The sequence below is a fragment of the Eucyclogobius newberryi genome, unplaced genomic scaffold (genome assembly GCF_026437365.1).
Source record: "Eucyclogobius newberryi isolate DKJ021-1_F unplaced genomic scaffold, fEucNew1.0.hap1 SCAF_3, whole genome shotgun sequence".
In the NCBI taxonomy this organism is placed as follows: domain Eukaryota; kingdom Metazoa; phylum Chordata; class Actinopteri; order Gobiiformes; family Gobiidae; genus Eucyclogobius; species Eucyclogobius newberryi.
In genome coordinates this window covers 5,802,634-5,820,441 of record NW_027315945.1, presented here as the reverse complement: position 1 = coordinate 5,820,441, position 17,808 = coordinate 5,802,634, and the positions used below count along the sequence as shown (strand labels likewise).

At 41.1% G+C, this 17,808-nt stretch overlaps 1 protein-coding gene across 6 annotated transcripts in view; it reads left to right on the top strand.

Moving 5' to 3' along the window:
* The window catches only part of dyrk1b (dual-specificity tyrosine-(Y)-phosphorylation regulated kinase 1B), a 50,270-nt gene that overhangs the window by 18,310 nt on the left and 14,152 nt on the right, over positions 1-17,808 (top strand). The window lies entirely within an intron of this gene.

The window sequence follows — 17,808 nt, the reverse complement described above, 5'->3', positions numbered from 1 at the left end:
TTTTCCACAAATCTATTTATTGTTGACAAGAGCCAAAGGAAAGTGACTTTCTCAAAGTCTCAAGCCCTGCCCCTGAGCGTTACCATGGAGCTCATCTCACTAATAACTGATACAATCCTTTAAAAGGGCTACAATGAGGGGCCAATAATTTATTATATTTAATCTATTTTCGTATTAAATGGGAGGCAGTTTAATTGTTATAAGTAACACTTTTTCCTCTAACAAAAAATACAGTATCAACTTTTCTTTTGGCCTATAATCATGATTAATCTGGATTAATTGTAAAATCGCGATATTTTCCCTCACCATAATCGTGATAATAATCGCAGCCAAACAGAGTCCATGCAATGTACAGCCAAAATTAAAATGAAAATCTGCTTTAATCCTCCTCCTCCACCCATATAGGTATAGTAAAAGTATAAGCAGGTGCTGTGCATCGCTGCGTATATGCGGAAAACACATGAGAATCAGCAGTGAGCGGACGCCAGCCTGGTATGTTTGCATATTTGTTTTGAGTTACTATAATACATTTTTAGCTTGGTGTAGCTTGGTGATTAGAGCACTCGTCCACCAACCCCAACGTGGGAGATCCAATTTCTTTGGACCAACTTCTGTCCTGTGTTGTGTCCTGGTCCTTGGCCTAATGTTTTGAACACGTGATTTGAGATGACGTTGACAACATGCCCGTGGTGTCCGTGGCTGGCTCCGGTGCAGTCGCTATTCGTTGATGTTTGAGTCCCCATGGCATTACTCCCGTTGTGTTTCACTTCACAAAATTGTTAATGTTCCGTGTAAACCCAGACGCGCATTTGCACTAATGAAAGCATTATTCTGCTTAAAATCTCCACTTTTCCTTGGCGCTCTCCATGCTGCAGTCGGCCATCACTTCCCAGCGACGGGCTTGAAGATGATGTACCAACAGCAAATAACTAATGTTTATCCAGTATCCAGATATAATTTATATTTTTCATTCAAGAAGTTTTGAGTTTACATCGATATGTGGCATGGATCGATGTAAACAAGCTGAGCTCAGATCAATGTAGTGGATTGTAAGGGGAAATATCGATACATCAAATACATTGGTGAATCGCTAAACCTCTACTTCTAATGACTCCGCACTATAGCGCACCACTCTGTCACTAAAATATAAGCAATTTTGTCACTTAATAAAATAATCCACCAAATAAAGTCCCTACATTTTAAACTTCACAAAGTACATGCGTGCGTCTCATGCGAGGTGGGGCTGTAAGTCACAGGTTGTAATGATAGGAGTATACCTTCTGTGTTCAACCCATTGTCAACGTGTGTGGGTCTGCCAGGGGACTGCAGATGAAAGTTTGTGCATCAAATGGCAACATTTATGTTCTAATTGTACATGGTCCCCTTTTAAACTAAATAGGAAATGATAATGGAGTAAAATGGAAATTTAAGAGCAATTAGCCTTAAAATATGACTACCGTATTTTCCGCACTATAAGGCGCATGTAAAAGTCTTTAACGTCCTCAAAAGCCGTTTGTGCGCTTAATAGTCCAGTGCGCATAATATATGGTTTATTTCTGGTTGTGCTTACTGACCGCGAAGATATTTTGTGGTGTATAAAGAAGATTTGAGACATGAGACGCGATGCGCGACTAGGGTTACAGCACTCCGGAACCGGAAGAACATGTGTGCAAAGCATTCTGGGAATAGTAGTCTTCTGCTACACGCGGCGCACGCAAAACTTTGTCAAAACGTAAACAACATTTTCAGTCAGGCACAACGCACCTACCGGTAAATGAAGGACCCCAAGAATCTTGTCCCAAGATGGCTCCAAGAGACCATTGGATCTGTTATATTATCGCAAGAAATGCGCTTACGGGCTAAATTATCAGTCAACTGTGGTCAGAGGCAGGAAGGCCGGAATCATCACTGAACTGCCGCGTGGATCCGAGATGCGGCATCACACTGACCAAAGAGATTTTAGCACGGAGCACTATCAGCGTTTTGGCTGCTTTTACCATTATGCGCCCCAGCAGACATTAAACCGGGACACACGGGACAAAGTCTGTGCGAAACCAGGACTAATGCACCGGGACACAGGACGTAAACAATCGGGGCTGTCCCAGGTAAATCAGGACGTCTGGTCATAGCTATGCGGGATGTACAGCTGCATTTGAAGGATTTGAGGACGAGGAATGAACTGAAAAAGTGTGTGTATTGTGTTGTATTTTACGTGTTGCAACTGAACAAGGCTGGGAGTTGTTGTGAATACGCTAACGTGTCTTTTAGCGGTAGCAGAGTGTGTTCTGTGTTTGTATTTTACAAGAATTGATTTGGATATGCTAACGTGTCTGTTAGCTATAGCAGAGTGTGTTTTGATGTTGAACAATGTTGATCTGAATGAGTTGAACGCGTTTCATAAAGCTCAACTGACTCTGACTTATCGTCTGTTTTGTTTATCTTTTGCGCTTTATCGTCGCCATATTTATGGACCAGTACACATGGTACACAGATAGCTGATGGTGCGCTTAATAATCCGGTGCGCCTTTTCGTGCGCAAAATACGGTATATGTTTAAAGGTCCCATATCATGCAAAATTGACTTTTCAGAGCTTTAACCTTCTTACAGTGCTATTGGTACCTCCATATGTGCCCAAAATGTTGTTTTGATTGATTCCTGCAGTCTTTAGCTATAGAACAACGTCCTCGGATGTACAGACGGGTGGGGGCTACCTACAGGGATGCGCCATCCCTACAGCCATCCCTACAGCCATCCCTACAGCCATCCCTACAGCCATCCCTACAGCCATCCCTACAGCCATCCCTACAGGGACCCGCCATACCTACAGCCATACCTACAGGGAAGCGTCATCCCTACATGGACGCGCCCTCCCTACAGGGACGCGCCCTCCCTACAGGGACGGGACGCGACCTCCCTACAGAGACGGGACGCGACCTCCCTACAGGGACGGGACGCGACCTCCCTACAGGGACGGGACGCGACCTCCCTACAGGGACGGGACGCGACCTCCCTACAGGGACGGGACGCGACCTCCCTACAGGGACGGGACGCGACCTCCCTACAGGGACGGGACGCGACCTCCCTACAGGGACGGGACGCGACCTCCCTACAGGGACTGGACGCGACCTCCCTACAGGGACGGGACGCGCTACAGGGACGCGCCATCCCTACAGCCATACCTACAGGGACACGTCATCCCTTCCCTGTTTCAGCCCGTCCTCCAGGAAGCACTCTGTACCTGTACCTTATTATCAAATATACCCTTAGGGTAGACTACAAAACGGGAAAAATAGCATGATATGGGATCTTTAATATGACTGAAAAAATGTATAGAGTAATTCGATTACAAAAAGCCTTCAATTATTATCTTATTGCCTCGATGATTCATTAACTTTACATATTGAATTAAGAATGCATAAATCTGTGGTATGCGGAGCGCACAGAACTACATGTGGCACTTGTTTCACACACGGCTTGTTCTGCACGGACCTATGGCCACTAAAGCACAATAGAGGAGAGAGCGACGCATTTTAAACTCTCAAGTGTGACTGGGAAGCAGAGTTTGGTCTTAGTGAAAGAGCACAGAGGGCCGCGAGAATGAAACAGAAAGTCTGCGATGACTGGGCAAAGACGCAGAGGCTAAAGTGAACGACACGCGGAGCTAATGCTGCAAAATGACTGCAGAGCTACAGCTCAAAACACCAGGGATCACTGGCCTTACGTAACAGTTTCTTATTTTCAGTGATGTGACATAAAACGCAAATTAAATCTTAGGTACTGTAACTGTTTACAAACATAGTTTGGTAAAAGTTAATCAATCTTTTATATTCATTATATACAAAGAATATACTGTATATCAGTTTTGCAATGGTCTTAAAATCTAAATATCGGTACCTGCAAATATTGGTTATTGGCAATCACAGCAAGCCAAATAACGGACATCAGTATCTGCTCATATCGGCTCACCCCTAGCTGTTACTGACTTTGTTTGTGAAAGCACGTATTTCATTTAAGTCGTGCCTTTGTCCATCAATCCTTCAGGTTCATTCTCTGTTTCCAGAGTGATAACCCTGCAGAGACTCCAGGTTTTGTACAATAAGGAGCATAATTGGAGGAGAACCATGTTTGTTGGTTATGGTGAAAAATCTGAGTGAGGGTTTGTTGTTCGGTGGTCTAGTGGTTAAGGCAACATCACATATGCCACGCTCCAATATTTTGTTGGACCATCTTTAGCTTTGATTACAGCACACATTTGTAATTGCTTTGTTTCATTGAGCTTCTATGTCAAAATATTAATTTAATTTCAGTGTCACATTTTTTTTTGAAGATTTTTTGATGATGAGAGAGTGACCACTGCACAAAGCCTTCTCCAGCTCGTCCCAAACATTCTCACTGGGGTTCAGATCTGTACTAGATCAGTTTCTGCTTCTTCTTAGACGTTTTCTCTGAGAAGGGTCAATCATTGGCATCGAGCAAACACATTTTTAACATATATTTTGGGTTGAAAGACGTCTTGTGGCTGTAGCTCAGTTGCTCAGAGTGCTTGTCTTCTGATCCAATGGTCGATGGGTTGAATCCTGCTTTCGACATAAAGTACAGCGGTCAGATCCACTGACCCACAGGTGCCTCAAGTGGATACTGCTGTTGTGTCCTTGGACAAGACCTACTTCACCCCCAGTGTGTGAATAAGTGAGTGATGTAAAGCACGTTAAGTGCCTTGAACGTAGAAAAGCACTATATAAATGTGACAATTTATACATTTTACAATCACCCATGAAGCAATTATCCATTAGGAGACTCGTACATATTTGCTTAGTTTAATCAAGGTGGAGAGGTTTTTTGGACAGGCAGTGTATATTAGGGCTGGGTATCATGGCCAATTTCCTAAATCGATTCGATTTCGATTCATAACGTCCTGAATCGATTAATCACGATTCGATTCAATTCAATTCAATCTGCTCTTAAATAATGAAAATGGCTCAACTGTGTTACAAAATACAAATGTACTTTATTTTTTCTTTTCACCATAAACTGGTTTTAAGTGCAAACTTGTAAATTGGACAGTTTAAACTTCAGCTGTAAACAAAACTGTCTCAAGTCTCAAAAGTACAATTTTGAAACAAAAAGTAGTTTTTAGACCGGCTTGTGAGGCTCAGTTCAGTGTGTTCGACGTGCATCAGCTGCTTTATCTCCACTGCACCAATCATTATTTGTAGTGTTGTCCGTCACGACTGCTGGGTCTTTGCTGGTCAGCCCCCCACCCCTGTATGTGGCCCCTGTCAACATATTAGCTATATTATTAGGGAGTGTCCACAGAGCCGCAGCCGAAACTGGCATGTTATTTTGTGCCGCGGCTCCTGAAACTGCTGCGCTATTTGACCGCGCCGTTTTAGACCGCGCCGAGTTAAGGTTAAGGTTAAGGTTAAGGTTAAGGTTAAGGTTAGGGTTAGGGTTAGGGTTAGCCATGAGGCTATATGACAGCGCAGTGCCGCGGCTCCTGAAACTGCTGGGCTATTTGACCGCGCCGCGGCTCTTCAGCCACAGCCATATTATTAGCGGTGTGGCTTGTCAGGAGTACGGGTGCGTAAATCGTTGCAGACAAAAGTTGCGACGGCTTCTGTTATCTTTATGACCAGCAGAGAATCGGCTGGTAATGTTAATGATTCCCTCAGTTTCAGTTTGTTTTGCCCCGGACGGCTTGTTGTCGGAAGCTAACGTTAGCGTAGTGTGATACCTGGTCAAGTGGTTTCTGAGATTTGTAGTATTTCCACAATAACTGACCCCCGCTTCACAGATTTTGCAAACCACTTTGGTTTTATCCGGCTCTTTGTTTTAAATCCGAAATGGTTCCAGATGTCAGACTTGAGTTGGGATGGCTCGCTGAGCCGAGTTTTACCTACGTCTTGCACACTTGACAAGCGGACGTAAACGCGCCACTGCTGCGCCACTGCTGCGCCGCGCACAAGACTTCATAGGGAAAAATCGATCTCATGCCGTACGAATCGATATTGCAAAATTTGAATTACATCGATCCAAAATTGATTAAATCGATTTTTTTTTTTACCCAGCCCTAGTGTATATTGTGTATGAGGACATAAAACATGACATGGAGACATAAATTGTTTGCCATATGGTCCAGTCTGTGTCATTCTCACTTTGTCCTTAGTGCAAACTCATCAATTTGTCTTTTTGAACCGTCAATGATTATAAAATGGAAATAGAACAGCATTTATGCTTGAATATGGTTGTATAAATTTACACTATCATGCACAAATAACAGAGCTATTAGTAACAAGTTAGTTTGTGAACTTAACTATAAAAAAAAGTACATTATCTGCTCAAAATACTAAGGAATTATTATGGAATAGTTATGTTATTATTGATTACATAATTTAACACCATAATTGCTTTATTAAGCAATTACTTCCTTTGGTTCTGAGTCTGGGCTGTAGCTGTGTGCATTTCAACAAGCTTTGCTTATTTAACATCAAGGAACAAAGTTTTATTTGACTGACGCAAAAACACAGCCTGTATTGTGTTGATTGACACAGGATTTCAGAAGGCAGAATTTCAAAGTGGTGTATTTGAACAGAGGGTATTGTTCAATGAAAACGCCTATGAATGTTTTGATGCACTTTTGTAGTGATTGTGAATTAAATAACTTTATTTAAGAGTCATGTTGTAAATTTGCCAAAATTAGCCGGTTACCTTGGCTCAAACAGGTAAAAGATCAATAGTTTCTCATCTGAGACAAAAAGTGGGACTAGACTGGAATAATCCTGTCTAGTCTCCACCATCATGAAATCCAAGTTAAATAAACCATGCATGATATATGCATATTACATATTGATCCATAAATACTGCAGTGTCACGGATTTGATCAGTCTTTATGAGAGAAACATTTTTCTCACTCGGATGCATCACAATTGTTTGAGGAGACATGGGTGCCCTCTGGTTGCGTACTTGTATATCGCAAGTATATATAGAAAATGCAGTTAACCAGGCAAAATGTGTTCACTCTATTAAGCATTTATTGATGGTTAATCAGTTGATCATTTAGCCATGAACAACTCAATATTAAACTCAGCAGATAACTAATTAAAGAGAATTAGCCCCTTTTCCACATACCTGGTCACTTTTCAAAGTGACCAGGTACTACCTTTCTGATTACCCTGCTAATTCTAACAACAAATTCACACCTTATGATTGGTGCTCTGTCCAATATTCGACAATTCTTTTACTATTTTATGCTTTTATTGTTAATAATTTTATGTAATAAAAAAAAACACATACACCTACCAGCATAGTGTTGGGGCCGGCTGATGTTATTAAGGGCCACTGAGGGGAGGAGCCTCCTGGACATGTTTTTAGTGGGAAACCGGAGCACCCGAAGGAAACCTACACAGACACGGGGCGAAAATGTAAATTCCGCAGAGAAAGGCACCGCACCACCTGGAAATTGGTCCCAAGACCTGAGAGCTACTCTGCCGCTACTATCCAGCAGTAACCATACTGAAAACCGCCAAATCCATATAAATTATATATGTTATGATTTGACAAAGCACAATACCACATAGTATCTTTATTTAATTGAATTATTGTTTAAACGGTCGGAAAAGTGTATCAGTTAAGTGTAAATTGTTTTCAATGTTACGTCGCCTATTGATGACATCACAGAGGGATTCCATTTTAGAACTCTGTAATTTTGAACTCTAATTTTTCAAAAACTGTAACTTAACGAAAGTAAAACTATGATAATATTTACCACATGTTCTATCCTACCAAACCAAGTCATAATTAGAAAAACAGGAGAATCTGTCATATGGTCTTTAATGGTGAGAAAAATTGAATATTTGAATTTTTTTTATTCCCCCAGTAAATGTGACGCATGGATAGCATTCCCAGCAGCTTCCATGTGTGGCTCGCCACAGCAGCATTGGATCTGACATGGCTTCTCTCGTCTCCAATTAAGACTGCGGGCCAAAGAATCCTTGAAAAGAAGAAATGTTCTAAAACATGCATGTAAATGCCAAGAAAGTTTTTTTATTTTCCCCATCTTTCTGTTTCCTTTGTAATGCAATTCTTCAGCTAGGAATTAGTTTGTTTGATTGTGTTGGTCCGCCGTGCTAAAAAGATTGCGATTCTACGTCTTACAGATTCTGAATCAATTCTAAAGTCTCAAAAATTGTTTTGAAATGACTGTGGCAATAACTAATCATAAATATAGGGAAAAGGCTTGTGGTGGGGTCTAGTGTCCGGCGCAAATTTAATCCAACCAACCGAAAGAATCTGGAGCGCCGCAGCAGCTCCTCTCGTACTTTTAATGCTACGGAAAGTCCGTGGTCACTGCACAGGAGCTGCACTGCATACAATGTGAGCCCTGCATTACGTGAGGCAGTTGTCAGACGTTTGTGCCGTGTTGTTGGCAGCTGAGGAAAGCTAATGAAAAGCTACAACTTTTCAGAGTTAAATGGCCAAAGCCTCTAAAAGAGGCTAATAAAACCATTCGAAAATATTGATGAGTGAAAAATGGGTCCAATATGTTTTATCACTCCAATGTGACAATAATTTGTCCCTGCAAATATATTTCAGAAGCCACAGTACATTTCTCAGAATTTAATTGAAAATCATTTTTGAATCAGGAACAGTTTTTGAATCAAATCAAGACCCCAAACGTCTCAATTGAAGATTCACACCCCCTAGTCAAAGTAAAACCCACTGGAGCTTTGATTCGTTGAACTGCAAATAATTTGACCAACAGTGAAATTAATTGCATAAAGTATTGAGTCACTTTGCATGCATGTTATCAGCTCGTGTGGATGCTAGCGTGCTCCTCTGCTGCTGGGGCTTGTCTCGTGTTTCAGCACATTTTTGTCGAGTTATAAACTAGGGTCAGATAGTGTTGTACTCAAAATATCGGATTGTGATAGACTTGTTGATACAGAAATGTGTATCATGATACTTTGAAAAAACTAAAGTGTTCTACACCGCATTAAATAAATATTTTGAGCATTTTCCTTTGTATTATTAGCCTTTAAACATGCTCTTAAAGTTTAGCATCTTATTTTTTTAATAACAAACACAATTAAGTTTGTGTTTCTACCTGTGTTTTTAACACACAATTTAATATAAATATTTCAGGCTAGCCTGTTTGCTTCCTGGTCTCGGAATATAGTTGTACTGATAGTGATTAGACGGGAGAAAAGAGTATTTTTTTCGCTTGGAAGGGAGAGGATTTGATGAGGAAACGATGTTAGAACAGCTCAAAGTTCTGAATCTGCTGAGCTGAATAAACACTGATATGAACATGGAGACAGCTTGGGCCTGATATTAGGACCACATTTTACACACTTGATTATTTTATAAACTAATTTTAATCTTAAGTAAAATAAGGATCAAAACTATTTTAAAATGTGTAGAACCAGTTAGAAGACATTTGTCTGTGGAAAACAGGAACAAGATTTGATAGGATGGAATATGTATTCTATTGCTAGACTCTCCAGTCCGTGTGCCATCGTGGCTTTGCTCTGCCTCTGCTCCTCAGGGTTCATTTCATTACTGAAGACTTATCTCGGTGCTTTTTGCCTATGCCAATATTATACAAATATGTGAATATAGGCCAATGATACTGGGCTGATATATCAGTGCATCCCTAATAGGGTTGAATAAAAAAAAAATTGTCATTGCAATACTGTAGCGTGTGGTATCGCAAAGTTGCGTTATAATTTGTAAATATTTTGTGTATTAATCATGCATTTGTTGCATGCATGGGCTTGTTGTTTGACAAATGTTGACAAAGGAAAACACTGTAAAAGATGCGGTGGAGAAGTGCTAATGTAGCCCACTGCTAATTCGGATCCAATGCCACAGAAACTGTTTCGTGAAGTACAAAGACTGAGAGGGACACAAACATGGTGCACTCACTGCCACTTCAATGCAAGAAGTCAGAATGGCCAGAATAATCACAGGGACTAAAGTTTTAGAGATGGACTGATGTGCTTTTCCTTCTACTGTGTTTGTGCTGAAAGAAGTGCAGACATGCTGTGAAATCAGCTATATCAATCTAAACATTATGAAAGTCCAAACCATGTCATTACAGCACATCTGCACATGCCCAGTCCTCGTGATGTGAAGAATGTACAGAGCACTGGGCCAGTGATGGACACGGATAGATCCCACTAAACACTGAACACCGCTCAAAACAGGCTTTAAGCGAAGCTTATACTGTGCACTGTCCACAGTAAAAATAATTCACGGTAATACTAATTACATAATAGAAGTGGCCTGCCTTTTACCAAATATCACAATGTATCATAGTACTTAGGCCAAGAAAAAAAAATTGCGTGCTTCCGGTAATCCGACCAAACTGAATTTCCAGATAAAAAAAACAGACCTTAAACATTTTATTGCATATTTACTGGCCGTAGGTTTTAAAAAAAGTCAAATTGTGAGAGAGAATCAAAAAGCTGCAGGGAAAAATCATCTGTGGGGATCATAAGATATGAAAATCGCTGCACTTTTGATAGGTTTCGTTTTACCTATGGGCGCATCCATGTTTGCAGATGCAACCTGCACAGATGCTCATATTCGAAAAGTGCTCACATCACATAGTGACAGCAAGGAAACTAGTGAACGTAGAAGTCCGAAAACTGTCTGCAGAACCTGTGCGAAGATTGTAAAATTATTATCAAAATAATAATAATAATAATCCTACCTACCTGAAATTCTTTTTCAATGTTACCGGAAACACACTATTTATTTTTATTTTGCCTTGCCCCATATCCCATATCCCACTTTTTTCCAATATCGTGCAGTCCTAATCCCCAATTCTAATGCTGTATTTAGCGACACGTTCAGAAATCAATATCTAGCTTGTCGAATTTACTCAGCGACTGGATTCTGGAGGTTCTAGGATTTAAAATGAGATATGGCATGTGGCCAGTGCTGAAGTTGGGCGGATAATGTGGATAAAAATGGTGTTTATGACCTCTGTTGGCTTTGGGCTCGATCTGCCTACTTTTGCATGACAATCTAGAATAGATCAATTGATTGTAAAACAAACTCAATGATTTAAGAGGTTCTGAGCTTTAAAATGAGATATGGCCTGTCCATATTGGCGGAGCTGATCTGGGTAAAGTGTGTTTCGACTTAATGGGACCAGTTACACCCATTAATCCAAAACATCAGCACAACACGGCTACATTTTGAGTCTTGGTGTAAATAAAGGGTGAGCAGATTTGAAACATTTCTTGAATGGGTGTAAAAAGTACTCTGTGAACTGACTTCTGAGTTGAAAACATAAATTGCAGATCTAATTAGAAAAGCAATACCTGCCAGTAAAAAGAGTGCAATGAGCCCAGCACGATTTTAAAAGTTAAATGAATTTACCCAGCAAAGATACAAAGATCTTCAGCTCTAGCAGACGCATGTCACAATACTTGAACAGCTATAGCTTAACTTGAGATGCAGGTCAGAATTCTCAGGTAGAATCTAACAGACCTAACTGTCAGAGTGCAGACTTGTTTTTTTCCAAATCCTTTCAGAAAATGGAGCCATTATTCAACTCTAAATGTGATCATTTTCAGCCAAAGGGCATTAAACCATGAGATGAATATGACATTTTTGGAGCCAATCTCAAACAAACGATAAAGTTTGTGGATCATAGGTTTGGATACTTCTTTCAAAAACAGTACATCTTCTTTAGAGTTTTATCATTTATGACATTAAAAACTCGAACAAAAAACATCAGCTGGAGTGTGAAGCTACCTAGAGGCACTGCTCTTTCTGCAGATTTGTTTCTCAAGTTCTCAGAGTTTAGTTTGAACACAATCTGACCATAAAGAACTGCAACATATGAGCTGATTTGTGCTGTTAAACAAATCCTTTAGTTTCAAATTACATAGTCATGGTCATAGGACAGAAGGAGGGTCATAGGACAGAAGGAGGGAAGGAGGGTCATAGGACAGAAGGAGGGAAGGAGGGTCATAGGACAGAAGGAGGGTCATAGGACAGAAGGAGGGAAGGAGGATCATAGGACAGAAGGAGGGTCATAGGACAGAAGGAGGGTCATAGGACAGAAGGAGGGTCATAGGACAGAAGGAGGGTCTAAGGACAGAAGGAGGGTCTAAGGACAGAAGGAGGGTCTAAGGACAGAAGGAGGGTCTAAGGACAGAAGGAGGGAAGGAGGGTCTAAGGACAGAAGGAGGGTCTAAGGACAGAAGGAGGGTCTAAGGACAGAAGGAGGGTCTAAGGACAGAAGGAGGGAAGGAGGGTCATAGGACAGAAGGAGAGAAGGAGGGTCATAGGACAGAAGGAGGGTCATAGGACAGAAGGAGGGTCATAGGACAGAAGGAGGGTCATAGGACAGAAGGAGGGTCATAGGACAGAAGGAGTGTCTAAGGACAGAAGGAGGGAAGGAGGGTCATAGGACAGAAGGAGTGTCTAAGGACAGAAGGAGTGTCTAAGGACAGAAGGAGGGAAGGAGTGTCTAAGGACAGAAGGAGTGTCTAAGGACAGAAGGAGTGTCTAAGGACAGAAGGAGTGTCTAAGGACAGAAGGAGTGTCTAAGGACAGAAGGAGTGTCTAAGGACAGAAGGAGTGTCTAAGGACAGAAGGAGGGTCTAAGGACAGAAGGAGTGTCTAAGGACAGAAGGAGTGTCTAAGGACAGAAGGAGTGTCTAAGGACAGAAGGAGTGTCTAAGGACAGAAGGAGTGTCTAAGGACAGAAGGAGTGTCTAAGGACAGAAGGAGGGTCTAAGGACAGAAGGAGTGTCTAAGGACAGAAGGAGTGTCTAAGGACAGAAGGAGTGTCTAAGGACAGAAGGAGTGTCTAAGGACAGGGGATCTTAGTTTTCCATTTGCTAAATTCCCATGAACATTGTTTAATCTACTTCTTTCATTGTCGCCCATTGAGGCAACTGCTGTTGTGATTTTGGGTGTTAAATATACATCAAATAAATTGAATTTATTCGGAAAGTGATACATGTGGACTGAGATTTAAAAAGGAACTAGTTCTGTTTTCCATGTTTCAAAACGGTAAAAATTAAGTACAGTTCCTTTTTTAACTTCTTTTGTAGTTTAATGTAAACTTTATATACAAGAAAAACATATTACAAATGTTTAATTGTGTTTCATTTTCATATAGAATTAAAGGTATTTAATTTGTTTAAATATTGCCTAAACCTGAAAAATGGACAGACCACGTTTAAATACCTTGCTTAATTAGGATAACATGAGATACAGAAACATTTATAGTGCAGAACCTTTATGTCCATACGGAAGAAAGAACTTGTTGTGGAAAACAGTTCATTTTTCGTGGAATCATGTAGAATATTGCAATAAAATATTCAATTAAATTGTCTTTAAAATATTTGTAAATGTTTGAAAGTCCGTTTCATCTTGCCGTGGGGGTCCAAAGGTATGGCAACTGCAACTCACAATTATTTTGAAATCGATTGAATCTGTCGATGATGAATAGTTGGATTGCAAAAGGACCGAGAATGAGATTTGACCAAGACCAGGTTGTGTATTTACAAAAAACTAAAATAATTCAAAACACAAATAGCAAGTGTCACATGACATATTTTTGGAGTCTGTGTCGTACATAAAAGAATGATTGAATTACAAAATGATTTGACTCTTATTTCATTAGATTATCGTAATATTTGGTATTACTTTATAACATGTTTATTAGTGATTATCGTAACAATTACAAAATTCACATAATGCAGAATATGTTTCCATCAGCAAAGAGTTTACAGCAGGTTTGAGCTTTTTTCTTTTTACTGCCTTTTTGAGAAGCGTCTTCTACATTCAGTAACTTCTCTTGATTTGAGGTGGGCTGACTGCACTATGTGAATACTGCTGTGATAATTACATTTTTATTTTAAATACCAGACGCAGCTGTAGCCATTTGCTAGCACAGCAGTAGTGATCTGTGTGTCTGTCCATCACAGCTGATACAAGCTGCTTTGACAAAACACCTCCCTCTGTAGGGTTTTGCTACACTAAAGTAATGCAGAAAGTCAAAGGCCTGCAGCTGACAGAGCCCAGGGGCCAGTGTGCAAAGGGCTCTGGACAAAGAGGTGCATGAACCCGCTGGAGCCTCCAGGAGCCTGCTGGGTGGTGGCGTTGCTAGGGAAGAGTTAGTCAGAGCTGCGATTGGAAGCTTGTAGCTGAGCAGGAGGGCGGCAGAAGAGAGACGAGCAACAAATGACTACTGTGGGCTGGTGCTGAGACAGCACTGCGTTTATTTATAGAGCGCTGGCCAGCCAACCCTTAGATACCAGCAGCCAATCAGCTCAAAGTGAGGAAGGAGGGGCAGCCAATTGCAGTGCCAGAAGGATTATGCCAGAGTAAGGAAGTGCTGTGAGAGTCCAAGAGCCTCTTAAAGACACAGTGTCCATTTCTGTCACAGTGACTGAACTTTAACTGTTCTACTGACCTCCTCCCTCTGTGTGTCCTCCTCCCTCTGTGTGTCCTCCCTCTTTGTATCCTCCTCTGTGTGTCCTCTCTCTTTGTGTCCTCCCTCTGTGTGCGTCTTCCTCTGTGTGTCCTCCTTTGTGTCCTCCTCTGTGTGTGTCCTGTCTCTTTGTGTCCTCCCTCTGTGCGTCTTCCTCTTTGTGTCCTCATCCTCCTCTGTGTTTGTCCTCCTGCATGTCCTTCTCCTGTGCGTGTCCTCCTCCTCTGTTTGTCCTCCTCCTCTGTGTTTGTCCTCCTCCTGTGTTTTGTCCTCCTCCTCTGTGTTTTGTCCTCCTCCTCTTTGTCCTCTTCTCATTGACATTTATTTTTCAAGTTGGCACCCTAAACTATGTTCATATTTGTTTATATTTCCTATATAATCCTACACTATCCTTTATTTATATATATATATATATATATATATATATATATATATATATATATATATATATAAAGAAATAAATGAAATTAGATCTTTTTTTTAGCTTGGGGGGCCCACAGTGGCTGTTTTGGGGAGATCATGTTGGGAATGCTTGGTGTAGTCGGTCACTGTGGCGTGTTGCAGCTGCTCCGGTTGTTTCCAGGCTCCAGTGTGTGTTCTGTCATTAAATGAATTATCACTTTTCTATTGGGTTTTACATGTTAACAAATAGCATATATAGATCACCATATTACCTTTTGTTGCTTTGAAAATGCTATATTTGCTGAAAACATTGCATTAATGTTCAGTTTGAGTTTTTAATCTTCCCCTCATCCTGCTCCTGCGCTAAGTCACTCCCCTTTCACAGCGTCAGAAAAACACAAGCACAACACGCACGTTTATGAAGTTATAACAGTAATAAACACAAAGGAGAGCATTTTTAAAGTCATTATTTCTGTGCTGTAGCTCAACACCAAATATTATATCCAAAACAAAGTGGCAGACTCACTCAGCGGACTTCTCTAAACAGTTTGGAGGAAATCCTTCTTTTGAGTCCTTAGTTTTAGTAGGTCCATTATCCAACAAGCTTTTGTTGGAGAAGCCATAGTCCTCGATGTAGCCTGTCACTGAAACAACGCCAGCTACCTTTCCCCGAGTAGACTCGTCCCTGGGAAGCGTAAAAAGAAGCTTGTCCTCTGGTTATCCAAATGTGTTTTCTGTCTGGACACATTTTCAATAAAAAATTATAAAAGTACATAACTGTTATTTGCTACATCTAAGATAATCTCAACTCTGTTTATTACATAAAGAGACATTAAAACACAACGTAGAGGCGCAGAGAAGTGAAGCCACGTCTCACAAAATGTTTTATCTTCCTAAAAGGCCTTAGTTGTTTTATTACTTGGTTTACGGATCCGCCGTACCTAGATTATTGATTTCTGCAATATAAATAAAATTAATTATTATCATTTTTTTAAAATCAAAAGATAAGAGTGAAGCAATTTTTCGTCAAACTCCTGCGTGAGTTTGGTACGGAGCGGGGATCGTCCCTGCGAGCGGCCCCGGGAGAGCATGAGAAGACGGGCGCGCCTGTTTCCTTGTCTGCTAGGTGCAGCACTGACTAATTTATATTGCAAATACACATTTTAAACCCGTTTACCACATTTTCTCCAGCGCGTTTTGCCGTGACTAAGGCTAGAAGCGTCTGTTTTACTGATGCAAAACACGCCTCCTCCCGTGGTGCGTTTTGGGTAAACGGGGAAGAAAAAATCTTTTGAAATTGAAATTATATTTATAATATAAATAATTTCAATTTCAAAAGATTATTTCGCCCGCCTGTTCAATAAATTTCATTTAAAAATCCGTAAACCAAGTAATAAAATAACTGCGGCCTAAATGTACATAAATTAGATGGTATAATTCAGGTATTTTTCCCCCCGAACAAAACATTTGTTAGATTTGATTGACATCAGTCGCAGATGTATTAAAGGTGCTGTGTTGAGTCGCAGATGGGTTAAAGGTGCTGTGTTGAGTCACAGATGTATTAAAGGTGCTGTGTTGAGTCGCAGATGTATTAAAGGTGCTGTGTTGAGTCGCAGATGTATTAAAGGTGCTGTGTTGAGTCGCAGATGTATTAAAGGTGCTGTGTTGAGTCGCAGATGTATTAAAGGTGCTGTGTTGAGTCGCAGATGTATTAAAGGTGCTGTGTTGAGTCGCAGATGTATGGCTGCAGTGTTCTCGCTGAGGGGTTTTAGCATGGCAGGCCGCTATGCTTCGGCTGGTCACCGCCATGCCCAAAAGATACCGCCAGGTATTAAGATCAGGGCGCTCACTTGCACGGCGCTCGCTTGCACAGGGATCTTAGCACCGCTTACGGCGCACTTAAGGCCGCGGTTATTTTATTACTTGGTTTACGGATCCGCCGCACTTAGATTATTGATTTATACAATATAAATCAAATTAATTATTATAATTCTTTTGTTATATAGTACCACAGACAACGCAAAATAACATTAAATGAAATATAAAAAGTGGTATGTAGTCACGCATGAAGCGTGACGGAACAGCTCCGTCCCTGCGTGGTCCCGGCGAGAGCGCGCGCACCCGTTTCCTCCGCCTTTATATCGCAAATACACATTTTAAACCCGTTTACCACATTTTCTCCAGCGCGTTTTGCCTTGACCAAGGCTGTACACCTAGAAGTGTGAGTTCTGAGTGTAAAACACGCTAAATCTACTGTTACACGCTCCTGCGCGCCGTGTCCCCCCCCCCCTCTCCTCCCGTGGTCCATTTTGGGCAAACCCGGGAGAAAAAATAGTTTGAAATTGAAATTATATTTATATTTCGCCCGCCTGTTTAATATATTTCATTTAAAAATCCGTAAACCAAGTAATAGAATAACTACGGCTAAGATCACCGTAGACGCTCGCACCGTAGGCGCTCGCACGTACTTTTCGCAAGTACTTCAGTACTACGGCGCTCGCACGGTTTGTCCCATCCTTCAACCTCAGCACAGCGAGAACACGGGGCTGTATCGAGTCGTTTCTCCGGAATGTTGAGAAATGGGTTTATACACTCTGAGGATGTTAGGAATGCTTTATGGTTAGTTCACACTGCTGCATCCAAAGCGTCCTGTTTGTAAAGTCTATGGCGAACGCGCATTCAGGGCATGCATTATGCTCTAGGGATTTACCTGTGGATTTAATTATTCAGAAGAAGGTCCAAAACAATCCCTTAGACACCTTGGATGCATCTGCTGGTCAGTATATTCCAAAGCATCTGTCTTCAAGATGCATAGGTGTTTAGGCAGGCTTTTAGACAGAGACCCGTCTTCCCGTAAAACTGGAATATTATCATTAAATTATCATTATCGGGCCGGGAAGCATTTGACAATAGTCCGCCATTACAGTTTACTGTTTACAAGTTAA